The sequence below is a fragment of the Mastomys coucha genome, unplaced genomic scaffold, assembly GCF_008632895.1.
Source record: "Mastomys coucha isolate ucsf_1 unplaced genomic scaffold, UCSF_Mcou_1 pScaffold3, whole genome shotgun sequence".
NCBI classification, from domain to species: domain Eukaryota; kingdom Metazoa; phylum Chordata; class Mammalia; order Rodentia; family Muridae; genus Mastomys; species Mastomys coucha.
The window spans coordinates 67,267,912-67,285,323 of NW_022196909.1; positions in this window are offsets into that span (position 1 = coordinate 67,267,912).

Here is a 17,412-nt window from a genome sequence, read left to right on the forward strand (position 1 = left end):
GTCCCATTTACTAATACAGCTACAGGTGTGGATGGCATCCACTGTAGTCCCATTTACTAATACAGCTAAGTGTGGATGTTTCCTGTACTTGCTCTTTTATGGCTTGGTGGGATACTGCCTTGGAAATGACCTCTCCATTTGTGCTGCCTTGCACTGAACTCCACCCTGCTGCATTTCACTCCTCACACTCAGCTGTGTCTGACTACAGTCAGCCCCACTGCAATGCACTCAGTGCTGCTTACCAGCTTCTCCATCCCACCTCCATTCTTGTCCAGTCTGTCTTCAACCACGCTCTTCCTTCTTCTCTCATTTTTTCTCTCCTCCCCTCTGTTTCTCATCTTCCTGCTGCCACTGCCACCTATTTTTCTTCTCACATATACGTGAACAAAGACACTCAAGTCCCAACTTCTCCTTAGATATGTCAGAGTAAACTCCCTGAAGTGCTTAAGGCTAAATCAAAAGTGAGGAGATGTACCCTTCACTAGAAACTTCGACTTTTTCTTTGAAGTTTAATTTTGTTCTTGAATGCTAAAGACGATATATTTGATATCTGTAAATCTGTCTGTACTCGTCTGTGCATGTGAATATATATACATGAGCAAAAAAAAAAAAAAAAAAAAAAAAAAAAGAAAAAGAAAAAAAATCCCCCAAACTTCTGCTTTGACTGCAAGATTAGAGGTTCTAACTTCTTGATTATTCCTTAACAAGAACATTTTAGAGAAATCAGTATCTTTTGTCCTCATTCCATATAGATTACTGCAGTTTGCAGACAGCCCTTTTGCATATTATGTAAATAGAAAGTTACATTAACAACACTGTAGGTAATGCAGGAACATTTTTTTTTTAATTTTCCCCCTTTTTTCTCATAGAAAGAGCTCCTGATTAAGAACTGTGGCTGCTGTTCATCTTTAATTCCTTGCTGACTCCCCAAGTACTGTCTAGGATTCCTCAAATTCTTTTCAAAAAACCGTTAGGTACCACCCCATCCTAAGTGGTTCCCAGTTGGCCCTGGTGAAACTTTTCAGTAGACTCTGTTCCATTACTTGGATGACAAGTTATGTGTGTAAATGGTATGTGTGCTGGGGTAAAAGCTATCAAAATAAAATCCAGTGTCCACAGGCAGTATTTTTGTAAGAGGGTTGGGAATCTAAAATGGAGGTGGGAGGAAACGATCTTCCAGAGCACTTCAGAGCTGAGTAACTGGGCTCCTAGTCCAACAGAGAACAGGAGGAAGTGGGACAGGAGAGGGGCCCTGTGCTCACAATGTCCGGTTACATGGAGACACTTGATGCTTTTGTCGACGGATGTTAGGAATTTCATGGAACTATTAGAATAATGACATGCTGCTTGCAAGGGGACTGCCTGTGAGAAGCACAGACACACATTGCTAACATTCCCAGGGACAATGCAGCCGCTCTGATACCAAGCATGGTCTTAGAGAATGGCATTTATTTCTCGTTGAAACAAAGCACTGAACTTGTAAAAGAAATCCATCATTCTGATCCCAGGCTCCCCTGAAACTATGGAGATAGGATGTTACAGAATTGTCTAGGCCCCTATGATCTCTGCAGGTCCAGTAGTTTACCTATGTGTTAGACTTCCACCTTACAATAGAGGCAAGAAAGGCTTGATTGATCCCTCTATAATCAGATAGAAGGATCTAATTATGCTCACAAAGCTACAAAAAAATGCGGTGATTTCCTAGGCTCCCAAGACTGGCTGACTTAAGAGGTCCACACACATTCTGCCTGTAAGCAGAGATGACAATGCCTCCACACTGGCAGTGCTGAACGTGTTCCCTCATGCTCTTTTTGAAAATGTGTGTTGTGATTGTGTGTGACACAATTTACTTATTATTATGGCAGTAGGAGTTGAATGTGATTGAAAGCCATCAAAAGGCACAGCGACTGAATGTCAAACATGGCTTGTCTCTAATTCCAGACAATCTGGCTGGCTGTTCATCTTCCCCATCCACACCGATTCTCAGCTTTCCAGTGAGTGGCACTGAGTTGTGTGTGTGGGTTTTTTTTAATTTTGCATTTTTCTGTTCAGGTCAACATATCTGAACATTTGGGGAGCCGGAATGAAAACCAGTTTAAAGCTGTGTTGTGAATTTCTGCTTAAATAGGTTGGGTAGGAGAGCAGCAATTAAATTTTTATAAGAAAAAAAATCTTCCACGAAGCTTACTGTTTTCTGTATTTTACTCTTTCCCACTTCTTCTTTCCAACTTCATTAGCCTCCAAGTAAGTACAGCATATTATGGATGTCGAAGGAAGTTTTATTTAGACTTATAAGGGCTGATCTATTCCCATACTGTTTAAATTAATGTTCAAAAAAGAATTCAAACCACATTCTAACATTTGGACTATGTAAGAAGGAAACAGATTTTTTGGAGAAAAAAAAAGATGTTGCTTTAGCTAAGCAGAATGGGCTGCAGGAGCACAGACATGCGCAGACCTCGTTTCTAAATGTGTGTTATCTGATAAGATCTGGGCTTCGTGTGCATCAATTCAGAGGGTAAATGAGCCCCTGAGCAACTTCCTTCTCTTCTGTCCTCCCCTCCCTGTCTTCCTTCTTTGAGCCCCCTGCCCTTTATTCCCTTTTATTTTCACCCCTCCTTTTCCCCTTCTCCACCTTCTCCTTTTCTCCTAACATATGGACTTTTACTTTTATCTCAGACACCTGCAGCCTAAGGCTTGGAAACATTTGGGGTTTTCACCTAACCGGTTTCTTTTTCGACCAAATTAGCTTGAGAAATGCAGGGTGACTTTGAAAGCAAGAATCTCTTGAAATAGAATGGCCTCAATTTACATCAGTTATAACATTCAAAGAATTAAGTTCCCAATATCTTTCTTAAATACCACGCTCTGCCCACACATGGAAGGGCTTGTTAGGTAAGCATCCACACATGTGATCAGTCCCTGTCAGAAAATGGCTAGAGAAGAAAACAAACTCACCCATTTTGTGTTTTCAATGCAATTGATTTTTCTCCCAGTTTTTCAAGTGCGAATACTGAGACATAAAGAAGTATCCATATGACTCCAGAAAGGGTTGCAAGGCCAAAATTCTCTCTCTCTCTCTCTCTCTCTCTCTCTCTCTCTCTCTCTCTCTCTCTCTCTCTCATTTTGTGTTTGTGTGTGTGTGTGTGTGTGTGTGTGTGTGTGTGTTGTATGAGTGAATTGTTTCAACTAGCCAGTCTTTAGCAGTAGTTACTTGCTTTGGTGTGTTGGCTTCTATTTGTAGCACATGTGTGAATATATTTTTTCTCATAAAGAGTAGTTTTAATGAGAAAAAGAAAAGGAATTAGTAAGCCAGAAAAAATGTCAAAGTCTACCTTTTAGAAAACACATCACCTTCTAGAGAGAAGCTGCAGCCTCTCTTCCAATGTTCTAAATATTGTAGTGCTTGCCTTTGAAAATAACTGACATCATTGGGAGGTGAATTTTAGGCTTCTTCAAGTGATGGATTACCTAGAGCTAAGAGCAGCAAACCTACCCCTTCCCATGTCCTGGCATTACAAGAAGCTGGAGAGTTCTTTTATGAAACTGAATGAGGATGAATGATACTCTGGGTTAGCACACCTTCCTGTTCGCGTTAGTAGTTCATAATGATTTTCAAATAGAACAAAACTCTGTTCACAATGTTGTAATTTATGAAGATTGACAAACAAGTCATGGGCCCAAACCTTAAATAACCGGTTTCCTTTTCTTCAAGTCAGTCTTGCCACACTTACCTGGCCTCCGGTCCCTTTGCAAACATCATGTGTGAGTGAACCCAGTAAAGTAATCCATCAGAACTTCCTCCTCTTTCCTGGCTTCCTTCCACAAGCCTTGTTTCTTATGCACCATCCATATCCAGATTACCCAGGGGCTTGTGCAGGACTGAACTTATGTCAGACTAACCCTGAAGAAGGAGTCAGCATGTATAGTAAACCAATTGCCCATAACTTGACTAGATAGATGCTCTGCATCAGAGGTGATGCCCGATACTGCTGATCACAGATAACTCCAGAACTGGTCTTGGAAAAACTCTCTACGTTGATTTTTTTCTAGTGAGCAATGTAAGCTGTAGAATCTGTAGAGAGTTTTCCCAAGACCAAGTCTTGAACTGGAAGAAAAAGAGGACACACACACACAGAGACAGACAGACAGGAGGGAGGAGAGGAGAGCGAGAGAGCGAGAGAGAGAGACAGAGATTGAATATCCTAAAATATTCCTAATACATGTGAGAAGCACTTGGTTACACTTGAACTTTTCAACAACCCAGTCATGTGACTAAAGAAAGCCTTTGACAACTAACTCTTTTCTGAGAACCTTAGCATTCCTGTCAAATGGTTTCCGAAAGCTGGTAATATTCAAACTGTTTAAATCTGAAGGCAATCCCGGAGATGGCAAGCAAGGTGAGCAGGAAGCAGTCCCAAGTTCACTGTTACTCTACCAGGTGAGGACAGAGCTTCTCCTAGTGTCAGAGAGGCTGTTGAATAGAAACATAGCCAGAGATGGTGCCTACCAGCAAAACAATGTGAAGGAGCAAAGCTCTAACAATTTCTTCTGTAAATGTCCTGAGACTTTCTGGCCACTAGAAACATTGCACCATTAAAGGAAAAGCCCATACAGCACCAGCAGACAGAGCATATCAAAATATTATTTCAGCCTCCAAAGGTACATTTAAAAGTTAAAGAAGCATGTGGAGTGGGGTGCTTCCTACGTGTTGTTAGAATTATATTCAGAAAAATATATTCAGTTTTATGGCTGTCAGCTTCAAAAGGAATGGGGGCACAGAATCACATTTTATATTGTTGTTTTCTTCTGTCTGTATAGGCAGAAGGACCAGACTGTGGGAGAGGGTATGCCATAACAGCCCACAGGCATCACTCCTTCCACGTCCTGCCTCACCTGTGTCTCCTCTACCCCCAAAGCTGCCAAAATTAGACTGTGAGGCTTACATTGCCCCAGCCACACGCTGGAGACATTATCTCCTATCTGCGGTATTGAGTGCTGTAATCCTACAGCTAAATGTGGTAACCCAAATTTCACAGGGATGCTGTAGCAGGCTTGTCAAGATAACCAATCTCAGCGTGTGGAGTGTGAGGTTGCAATAAGCCTGTAGGCTTGGAGCAATGTGGAGGTTTTGTGTAGCTTCTCCCACGCACTCTATAGCTTACCCATCCTCACAGAGATCACAGAAACCCTAAATAGCAAATATGGCATCTGAACTAGAACACCACCTGTTTTGTGTAAGTGGAGATGGGCTTCTGCCACTGACTGCTTCTCTTTCATTCCCATACTTTTGGTGGAGAAGAGAGCAAGTTTAGCGTCCATCTCTGTTGTATGGCTGACAGAACTAATGTGAAATTGTTAGCTTGTCTATCCCTCATTATCTATACCTAGGCCAGAAGCTCCTACCCTACCCATAAAACAGCAACTTACATATATTTTTAACATATGTTGCTTTGGAAATTTTATAGATAGATGCTTACAAGTGCTTGGGATCCTAGGTAAGAAAAATCACTGTTCGACAAGCCTCTTTGTTCCACACTTCAGAATATTTATTGTTGACTTTTGTGGGTGAAAAATATTTCTCTCTCCCTCTCTGTCTCTGTCTGTGTCTCTGTGTCTCTGTCTGTGTCTGTGTCTGTGTCTATGTCTCTCTCTCTCTCTGTTTCTCTCTCTCTCTCTCTGTCTCTCTCTCTCTCTGTCTCTCTCTGTCTCTGTCTCTCTCTCTCTCTCTCTTTCTCTCTCTCTCTCTCTCTCTCTCTCTCCCTCTTTCTCTCTCTCTCTCCCACCACCTTCCCCCTCACATCAAATTACTTAGAAACACACAGGTTTGATACATGCTTTTACCTGAAACTCTGTCTACTCCTGCTGCTTTATTGGACCCCTAATTACTTGTAAAAAAAAATAATGAATTGGGCAGGTGTTTGCTCTTCCAGTTGATTAATTGACAATGATTTCACCACAATTGACAGCAGAAAGCTAGGAAGCTTCAGGTTGGGGTTCACCAGCCTGAGAGGAGAATTTACAAAAGGCTGAAATTGCCAACAATGCTTTTCATTCCAGGATAAGCGATTTCTTCGTCTCAGTGTTGAGCACTGTCACAATGATAATTCTTTATTTTATACTTGTGAAACTCTGAAGCAGATAAAATGAGTTTAGAAATGTTCTTTTAACTAATTAATTATTATAATTATTATTATTTTTATGGTAAGTGAAAAAGATCACCCAAATTAGTCTCTGTTAACTGAAAGGCCTGTATTACACAGAAACAATAGTGACTAAGGCTTGCTTGACTGGGTCTTTTCACCATGTCTGAGATATATGGCTTTTCCATTCAGCTGTATCAGAAGCAGCAGCAGCCAGCAGAAGGTGGCCCCTGAGAACTGAGTATTGAGAACTGAGTATACTTCTCAGAATACTAGCCTTGCAAAGTTGGGACCATTCGGTAGTAATAGTTTTTAAACTTTGAAAAAAAAAGAAAAAAAAAGCAAACTCTACATGACATTTTTATGCTGGTAAGCAAATAAAAATGCAGAAAAATTAGGAAAGCTGAATTGCAGAAACAGATGAAGGAAGCCCCACCCTTTCCTGCTGTCGGACTGATACTGACACTTCCCAAGTCTTACAGGGATTCTAAAACAAAGTGAAGAATTAGAGATTTTATAGTTTTAGTTCAGAGTCCTGAGCAGGCAGCTTAATTTCAGATAAACAGGCTTTCAAAATAGAAGTAGACTGGTTAATAGAATTTACCATGCAAAAGAATGTGGCGAAATATGTAAAGTAAGCTAGATGTGAGGTTTGGCTGGAGTTGGGCCGTATTTTTATATTGATCCTTCAGAACCCATTCACTCACTCTATTTTTATTTTACAGCTGGGCTTGTAAGCATGAATAATGTAGTTACACAAATAGCATGGAAAGTGAGTGTAGCCAGGAGGGAGTGAGAGAGAAAGGAGTCCATATTTCCTAACAACAATTACAAATAGGGAAGACATTTTTATGCCTTTAAAGAGACAGCAGCAGATAAAGACACCATAGCAGCTTATCAGCTCAAAATATCTTCAAATTGTTGTTCCTGAAACAGAGATGGTAAGAAAATGCCTTACAAGGAAATATTATGAAGTACTTGTGACATTTGTAACTGATCAAATTTATAAGAAGAAATAATTACATCTCAGATTCACATTAATATGAACATGAAATTGACGGCCCATCTCACTTTAAAAAGGAGCCCCCCAAGACAGGCTTCAGACTCTAAATATTTTAAAAATGCATTTCTACAAAACCAACAGGGCATTTAATGAAAAATGATAAAGCAAACTCTGTCTTGAATGTTTGCATTTAAGGATATTATATTTCCTTTGACTGAAATAAGAATATACAAAATAAAAATTTAGTATTATTGTATATTTGGGTCCCATTTCTGTTTTCTGGGATTCATATTCTTAGCTATAAAACAGCTTCATGTTCTTTGAATGTCCTTGTTTGCTGAGCTTTGACATGTTATTTTGTTAGAAAGAAAAAAGTATACACAGAACCATATATGCATATATGCATAGGTATGCATGTATGTATGTATGTATGTATGTATGTATGTATGTATGTATATGTGTATGTATATGAGTCCAGGTGCCTTTGACTCTACAAAAGGAAAAATAGATCCCCTGGAACTGGAGTTACAGGCTGTTGTGAGCTGCTTAATATGGGTTCTGAGAACTAAACCCAGGTCTGCTAAGCCATCTCTTGAAATCCTGACATAAAATTATTGGTTTGTTTGTTTGTTTGAGAGAAGAGTGCTTTAAGTTTTTGGCTCTAGGGAAAACAAACTAAATTTTCACAATTCTTACCAAGGATATGCATGGTCAATTTCTTTTAAACTCTAAAAATTTGTATTGAACCTGCCTGCCTCTGTCTCATGGGGAGCCATGTGCTCTGCTGTTGTGACACTGGCTAAGCAAAACATCAGTTTGCCATGAGGCCAAATAATGAGAGGCCCTATGGCTGATATACCCAACTTCACTGGCCTAGTCTTAGATATTTCCTAGGAAATAGCTGCAGTTCCTGATCTTATCAGATAAGAAATTGATGATACTTATTAAGGTTGATTAATCTGTCCACTGAGCACATGTGAGCGTGTGTGTGTGTGTGTGTGTGTGTGTGTGCATGCAAAAGCACACAAAAGAATCTCATGGATTAGAGAAACTTTAATGAAGGAATGGGGAAGCAAGATTTTAAGAACTTCTTGTAGAAAACAAAGTCATTCTTTTTATGAAATTCTCTATGTCCTGACCCTTACCGTAGCACCTTGATTGCTTCATTGATAAAGCGGTGTATACTCAATGCTTGTTCTTGATAGGCTGTGAGTCCAGAAAGACATCAAGCAGACAGGCATATACCAGCTGTAAAATTGCACACTCTGCCATCAGTGAGTCATCCAGACTACCTACTTCATCTCCTTCTACCCAAATATTGCATTTTCCCTCCCAATAAAGATGTTTTATAACAGCAATGTGGTGCTGTAACTCACGGAAGCTCAGCTGCTTACGTGCTCTCTGTGTCCTCTAACTCCCACCCGATCGGGTGAGCATATGTTCTATCTCTTTCATGAATTATTGGTTGGTGATTCCATGCTGGAATCTATACTTGGAAGGCAGTTTCCCCACCGCCATTGCCAAGATTCCTGCTCATTCTTCCAAGGTCCGTATTGTCTAATGGCTTCCATGTTGTAAAAGAATCCCTCAGGTAATACATCTAGGGGCTTGGTCTTCTAAATTCTCAATTAACAAAAAACCATCCTGAGCTTTCACAGTTACCTAAGGTGCTGCAGTTCCTCATTTTGGTTTTCAAATCACCATTTGTGTACACTATATTCAGAAAGGGGGAACCACTCTGCAGTAAGCAAACTCAATTGCAGATGTTTCAGAGTTTGGTGATGAGACTCTCAGTAGCTCAGCCCAGGGGAGCAGTATTCACTCCTCCTACTTTTTCACTAGTAAAGTTCAAGCAGGGGAATAGACAAGATCCAGTAATCGAACAGTGAGGGGATTTCGCTGCAGCCTTCGTCGTTAGGATTTTCTGGAAGGAATTACAAAGCATTCTCATATGAGCAGGGGTTTTGTTCAAATGAGTATTTATTGGTTATCTCTTAACTGTGCTGTATTACATACTGGCTAAGGACCAAAGAGAGTACATTTTCTCTCAATTGTCTGCATGGCAGATGATTACTGATGAGGTGAACTGGAGGCAGAAATGGACTTGGCATTTTAGGGTAAAAAGACCCCACAAGAGAAAAGGTTCTATCTTGGCTATGAGCCATCTTTAGAATCTTCCTTGCCTGAGGCCAGAGGAACTGGAAGTCTTAAGCCAAAGGTACCGGTGACTTTTGTCATGACCATAGCCTGGAGATGCCATAAAGTATGGAGAGGGTGGTCTGATGTTTTGAATGTCTTTTCTGTAAAGAGTACCCTTTTCCTGGAAACCATATGAGAACACAACTGAAACTGTGGTCACTGAGTTTCTGGAATCTCCACCTCTGAAGCTAAGAATAACAGAGCAGAATGAGGCTCCATCACTCTCAAAGATAACAAGATATTCCCATATCACTGAGTGTAAATAAGCCATTATAGGAGAGTTTACACCATAAAAATAAAGAAATGTTATAAACCAAAGCTTTTGGGAAAGGACAGGAGTTATTCTCAGTCACTTACTTGGGGACCACTGCCTTCTATCTAGTCATTAAGGAGTTGTTACTGTGCTGGAAGGGCTATGAAAAACAGCTCCAGACAGCTCCAGAGAAACAATGTCCTAATCCCACTTTCACAGTTTAAAGTGCTAAAAGAAAAGCTGTCAGATCAAGTCTTCAAGTTCAGGCATAGACAGGAAGGGATGTTATGAGGTTCCATTCATAAATAAGCTCCTGTGGAAGAGGAGTCTTACTTCTTTGAGAAAGGTAGTGGCCCATGGTAGGTTACCAGAATTCCAGTGGATGTCTTTCGACCTATGCACATATGGGCACCATTGATCGCAGTTCATGGGCTGTTAAGGAGAAAAAAGAAGAGGACATGGACTTAGAAATATGTTTTGAGGAGAATCTGGGGGTAGAGTGGAGGAAACAGGGATAGACAGAAATATATCTCACTGTATACACTTTGGAAAACCTCATCAAGTCAATTTTGAAATAGTCCTATTATCATTTTTTTTAAAGAATTTTATACAATGTATTTCTGATCATATTCAACCTTCTCTCCTTCCTGATCCACCCCAACTTCCTTATGCATCCAACTTTGCTCCTCTTCCATCTCTCTCTCTCTGAAACCCATGAAGCCCTGCTTGAGTTATACAACTACTTTGGGTCATGGGGCCTTTCTTGGACTATGGTCAGTATAGCAGGGCACAGACCATTAAAGAAACCTGATTCCCCATCTCCCAACAGCTGTCAATGTCAATACTTCCTGATCTAGGAAGAGGACTATGCCTACTACACATCCCTGTGTGCTAGCATTTTCTCTAGCTTGGGTTGTATGGGTCTTGTGCATACTGCCATAATCACAGTGAGTCCATATGTGAAACTTCCATGTTGTGACCTAAAAACAATATTTTCTTACAGTCATCTAAGAGCTCTAGCTCTTGTAGTCTTTTTGCCCCTCTTCCTTAACGATCCCCAAGCCTTTGAGGAAGAGGTGTAATTCAGATGTCCCATTGAAAGGCCAAGCACTGCACAGTCTCATTTGTTGAATGTTGAGTTGTGAGCCTTCATAGTCATCATCTGTGACAAGAAGAAGCATCTCTGACACTAATCTGTGGATATAATCATAAGCATTAGGAGCCAGTTTAACACCATGAGCATTTAGCCAAGCAACATTGTATATCCTCCCATTAGACTGTGGATTCTTGGCCTCATTGACAGGGTCAGTTATGGATTGCATCTCATGGGATGGTCCTTAAAGACAACCAGAAAGTAGTGATTTCAGTCTTTGTTAGGGTTTCTGTTACTGTGATAAAACATCATGATCAAAAGGAGAGGAAAGGTTTATTTTGCATTTTTTATTAGATATTTTCTTTATTTACATTTGAAATGTTTCCCCTTTTCTAGGTCTTCCCTTTGGAAATGCCCTATCCCACTCCCCCTCCCCGTGACTCTATGAGGGTGCTCCCCCACCCACCCACTCCTGTCTTCCCACACTTGCATTCCCCTATACCAGGGAATCGAACACCCTCAGGCCCAAGGACCACTCCTCCCACTGACATCCAACAAGGCCATCCTCTGCCACATATGTAGCCAGAGCAATAGGTCCCTCAATGGTTGGTGGTCCAGTGCCCAGGAGCTCTGGAGGAGGGGGTGTCTGGCAGGTTGACACTGTTGCTCCCCATGGGGCTGCAAACCTTCTCAGTTCCTTCAGTCTCTTCTCCAACTCCTCCATCAGTAACCCTGAGATCAGTCCAATGGTTAGCTTTGAGTCTCCACCTCTGTATTTGTGAGGCTTTTGCAGAGCCTCTCAGGAGACAGCTGTATCAGGCTCCTGTCAGCAAGAACTTCTTGGCATCCACAATAGTGTCTGGGTTTGGTGACTGTATATGGGATGGATCCCCAGGTGGAGAAGTCTTTGAATTACCTTTTGTCTTTCAACTCTCAGTTCACAGTCTATCACTGAGGGAAGTCAAAGTAACCATAGAGGGCAGGAACTGAAGCAGAGACTGTAAAGGGATACTGGCTTACTGACTGTCTCCTCACGCTCATCCTGATCTCTTACACAATCCTGGGTCACCTGCCTAGAGATGGCACAGCTCGAAATGGGTTGGGCCCTCCCATATCTATCATTTATCAAGAAAATGTACCACAAGCTTTCACACAGCTGATCTACTGGGTATACTTTCTCAACTGAGTTTCCCTCTCCCAAAATGACTCTATGTTGTGTCAGGCTGATAGAAAACTAAGCAGAACAATTGATCCCTCATTTACTTGATACACCAACTACATTACAATTAGAAACAAAGCATTTACTTTCTTGGTTATCCTCAAGGTCTCATATTAATATTGATATCTCAATATAAAGTTCTTTTAAAAACATTTTTATTAAGTATTTTCTTTATTTAAATTTCAAGTGTTGCCCCCTTTCCTGATTTCCCCTCCGAAAACCCCTGTCCCATCCCCCTGCCACTGCTTCTATGAGGGAGTTCAACCACTGACTACTACTCCTGCTTCCCTAGCCTGGCATTCCCCTACATTGGGGCATCAAGCCTTCAAAGAACCAAGGACCCCTCCTCTCATTGATGTCCTACAAGGCCATCCTCTGCTACATATGCGACTGAATCCATGGGTCTCTCCATGTGTATTTTTTGGTTGGTGGTTTAGCGCATGGGAGTTCAGGCATGTCTGGTTGACTGATATTTTTCTTCCTTCTATGGGGCTACAAATCCCTTCTGCTCCTTCAGACCTTTCTCTAACTCCTCCATTGGGGACCCAGTCCAATGGCTGGATTTGTATTTGTCAGGCTCTGGCAGAACCTCCCAGGAAGTAACTATGTGAGACTCTTGTCAGCAAGTACTTCTTGGCATCCACAATGCTATCTGGGTTTGGTAACTGTTTATAGGATAGATCCCCATGTGGGGTAGTCTCTGGACTACCTTTCCTTCAGTCTCTGCTTCACACTTTGTCTCTGTATCTCCATCTGTGGGTATTTTGTTTCCCCTTCTAAGAAGGACAGAAGTATCCACATTTTGGCCTTCTTTCTTCTTGAGCTTCATTTGGTCTGTGAATTGTATCTTGAGTATTCCAAGATTTTGGGCTAATATCCACTTATCACTGAGTGTCCTCAGTCTTTTAAATATCCAAATTCTCTTTAAAAGGTCAAATTATCCAAAATACTCAATGTTTCTCTGGCTAGGGCAGCAACTCCCAACTCAAGCAGGAACTCCCTGGGAACCCATAGGCCACTCTGACCAGGAAAGCAAGTAAGTTAATAACCAATCTTCAACCCTTCACACATTCCTCCAAGTCCAAACCCCCAGTGTCATTCCCAGTCCTGTACCAGACCATCTGCTGTGCCTCTCCTCACTCTCTGCCCTACTTCCCAGGGAACTAATGAGCAGATCCCGCCTTCCTCCTTGTGGAGAACATCCACTGTTCCCATCCCATTCCTATTCCTATGCTTCAGGTCCCAATACATAAAAGCACATTTTACTTATAACAACCCCCAACAATGGGCATACCAATCAGAATTCTAGAAGATTGTCTTATCAGGTAAGATAGACACACAATACATAAGAACCAGAGAGGAAACAGAAACCAAATAACAAGATGTCCCCCCAACTAAGACATTAGCACCCAGAATTAAAATACTCCCAACCCCAGGTGCCTAGATAGCAGCATAAAAATGCAATCAATAATAACTAGAACAATATGTTTCTACTAGCACCTAGTAACCTTACCACAGCAGACCCAGAATATTCCAAAATAGCTGAGTCATAAGAAAGGCCTTTGAACAGCCTTTAGGAATCTGATAAAGATCCTTCAAGAAGAAAAGAGTAAATTCCTTAAAAATATCTACAAAACACAAACAGTGGAAAGAAATGAATAAAACTGTTCAAGACCAGAAATGGGAAATAATCAATAAAAAAAATCCAAACTGAGGGAAATATAGAAATTAAAATGTTAGGAACTTGAACAGGAACCAAAGAGGCAAGTTTCACGAGCTATGGAAGAAAGAATCTCAGGCATTGAAGACATAATAGAAGAAATGGATACAACAGTCAAAGAAAATATTAAATCTAAAATACTCCTGGGACAAAACATTCAGGAAATCTGGGATATGATGAAAATATCAAATCTAAGAATGGTGGGAATAAAGGAAAAAGAAGAGTCCCAGCTCAAAGGCCCACAAAATATTTTCAACTAAATCAAAGAAGAAAATTTTCCTACCTTAAAGAAGGAGATAGCTGTAAAAGTACAAGAAGTACAGAGAACACTAAATGGACTGGATCTGAAATGGAAAAAAAAAATGTCCTCAGCATACAATCAACAAAACACTGAGCATGCAGATTAAAGTGAGAATATTAAAAGCTACATAGGAAAAAGACCAAATAATATATAAAGGAAGATCCACTAAAATTACACCTGAAGTCTCACAGAGACCCTAAAAGCTATGCAGCCTGGATAGACATGCTGCAGATTTTAAGAGACCAAATATGCCAGCCTAGACTACTATACCCAACAAAACTTGCAATTGCCATACATGAGAAATTAAGACATTCCATGATAAAAATGAATTTATACAATATCTACCTGTAAATCCAGTCATACAGAAGGAGCTAGAAGGAAAACAACAAACTAAAGAGGTTAACTACAAAGAAAACACAGAGAATAAATAATCTCAGACCAGCAAAGTTAAAAAGAAGAACAGTACATACAAATACATCAAAATATACAGACTAATATAATGGATGTGAAAACAGAACCCATTCTGCTGCTGCTTCCAAGACAGATTTTTACATCAAGAATAGACATCACCTTAGCATAAAAGGTTGGATAATGATGTTCAAAGCAAATGGACCCAAAAAAATAAGCTGGTACAGCCAAATCTAACAAAATATAATTTAAACCAAAAGCTAATCAAAAGAGACAGGGGAAAGATATTACATACTTATCAAAGAAAAAATATACTTAGAGGACATTTCAATTCTTAACATCTATGCCCCAAACAAAAGAACACCCATGTTTGTAAAAAAAACACTACTACAACTGAAACCATATATTGTCCTCACATATAATACCTCATTTTCACCAATAAACAGGTCATCCAAACAAAAACTAGACAAAGAAATGGTGGAGCCAATTGGCATTATAAACCAAATGAAACTAATAGACATTTACATAATATTTTACTCAAACACAAAAGAATATATCGTGTCAGTACCACATAGAACTTTCTCCAACATGGACTATCTACTCAGACATCAAGTAAGTATCAAGAGCTGAAAGAAAATAGCAATAACACCCTGTATCCTATCTGACTACCATGGCCCAAAGCTGGACATCAGCAACAGAAGCCACAGAAAACTCACAAACCCATGGAAATTGAACCATGTTCTACTGAATGAAAAACAGGTCAAGACATAAATTAAGAAAGAAATCAAAGACTGTCTAGAATTGGATGAAAATGTTTATACAGCACACCAAAACTTATGGGACACAAGGTTATTCTAAGGGGCAAGTTAATAATACCAAGTGTGGAATAATCTCATCCTAGCAACATAATAATATTACACATGAAAACTCTATAACAAAAAGGAGAAATCATACTCAAAAGGAATGCATGGCGAGAAATGATTTAACTCACGGCTGAGATCAATAAAATAGAAATAACAAAAATAACAACAAAACAATACAAAGAAACAAATCAATGAAAGAAAGTTGATTCTTTGAGGAAAAACAAAGTTGATAAACCATTCTCTAAATTAACTAAATGGCAGAGAGAGAAAATCTGAGTTAAAATTTGAAATGAGAAGGGGGCCTAAAATAGGCAGCAAGGAAATCCAGAGAATTCTAAGGGCATGCTTAAACAACCAGTGATTTAACAAAACGGAAAATCTAAAAGAAATGGATAATTTTTTTTAATACATATAACATACCAAAGTTAAAACAAAAGATCAGATACACAACTTAAATAAATCTATAACCCCTAGTAAAACAGAAACACTCATTAAAAGTCCCCAAACAAACAGAGTTCCATGTCTGGATAAGTTTAATGTAGAATTCCACCAGACTTTCAAAGAAGAGTTAATGCCAATATTTCTCAAATTATTCCACAAAACTTAAATAGAAGGAACATTGCCCAATTCATTTTATGAAGCCATATTTATACTGATACCCAAACCATACAAAGAACCAACACAGAAAGAGACTTACAGATCAATTTCCCTCATGAACATAGATGCAAAAATACTCAATAAAATACTTGCAAATGGAATCCAAGAACATATCAAAAAAATCATCCAACATTATCATGTAGGCTTCAACCCAGAGATGTCGGGATGGGTCAACATATGTAAATTGATAAATGCAATCCATCATATCAACAAATGGAAAGAAAAACCACATCATCACCTCATCAGATGCAGAAAGGCTTTTGACATGATTCCACAGCCCTTCATGATAAAGGTTCTGGAGAGACTATGGATAGAAGTGACCTACCTAAACATAATAAAGGCAGGCTAGAGCAAGTTTACAGCCAATATCAAGTTAAGTGGAGAGAAATCAAAGTAATTCCACTAAAATTAGAAACATGACAAGGCTGTCCACTCTGACTATATCTATTCAATATAATGCCTGAAATCCTAACTATTGCATTAAGACAACTGAAGGAGATCAGGATATATAAATCAGAAAGGAAAAATTTAAAACATCATTACTTGCAGATGGTATGGTTGTTTATATAACTGACTAGAATAATTCTACTAGGAAACCCTTATAGATGATAAACACTTTTAGTAAACTAGCAGGATACAAATTTAACTCACAAAAGTCAGTCTCCTCCTTATATATGCATGGTAAATGGAAGGAAACATAACCCAGGAAACAACACCTTTCATAATAGCCTCAAATATTATAAAATATCTTAGGGTGACCCTAACTAAGCAAGTTGAATACTTGTATGATAAAAACTCCAAGTCATTGAAGAAGATATCAAAAGACTGAAAGATTTCCTATGGTCATAAATCAGTATGATTAACATAATCAAAACAACCATCCTATCAAAAGCAATCTACATGTTCAGTGTAATCCCCATCAAAATCCCAACACAATTATTCACAAATCTTAAAGGATAACTTTCATCTTCATATGGAAATAATAAAAGAAGTGCTGAAGGTATTGCCATTCCCAATTTCAAGTTGTACTACAGAGCAATAGTAACGAAAGTAGCATGGTATCATCATGAAAACAGATATATTTAATGGAATTGAGTTGAAAACTCAGATGAAAATCCATCTATGAACATCTGATTTTTTTATAAAGAAACTGGAAATAATACACACTAGAAAAAAGACAGTATCTTCAACAAATGTTGCTGGTCAAACTAGATGACAGATTATAGAAGAATCCAAATAGATCCATAATGATCACTCTGCACAAAACTCCCCTCCAAACTGATCAAACACTTTGTAGTGGCTATTCCTGGTTGTCAACTTGACCCTATCTGAAATGAACCACAATTCAGAATTAGAAGGTTCACCTGTGGCCCTAATCTGGAGGCTGAGAGATACAAGTTTCTGACCTGGATCTTGGCATGGAGATCTTGAGGCATAGTGGCTATGAATCCCAGAAGATTAAGATAGGAAGATCTACGAGTTCAAGGTCATCTGGGATTAAAAGTGTGATGGCACACACCTTTAATCTGGGCCACACCTTTTGCTGGAGACCT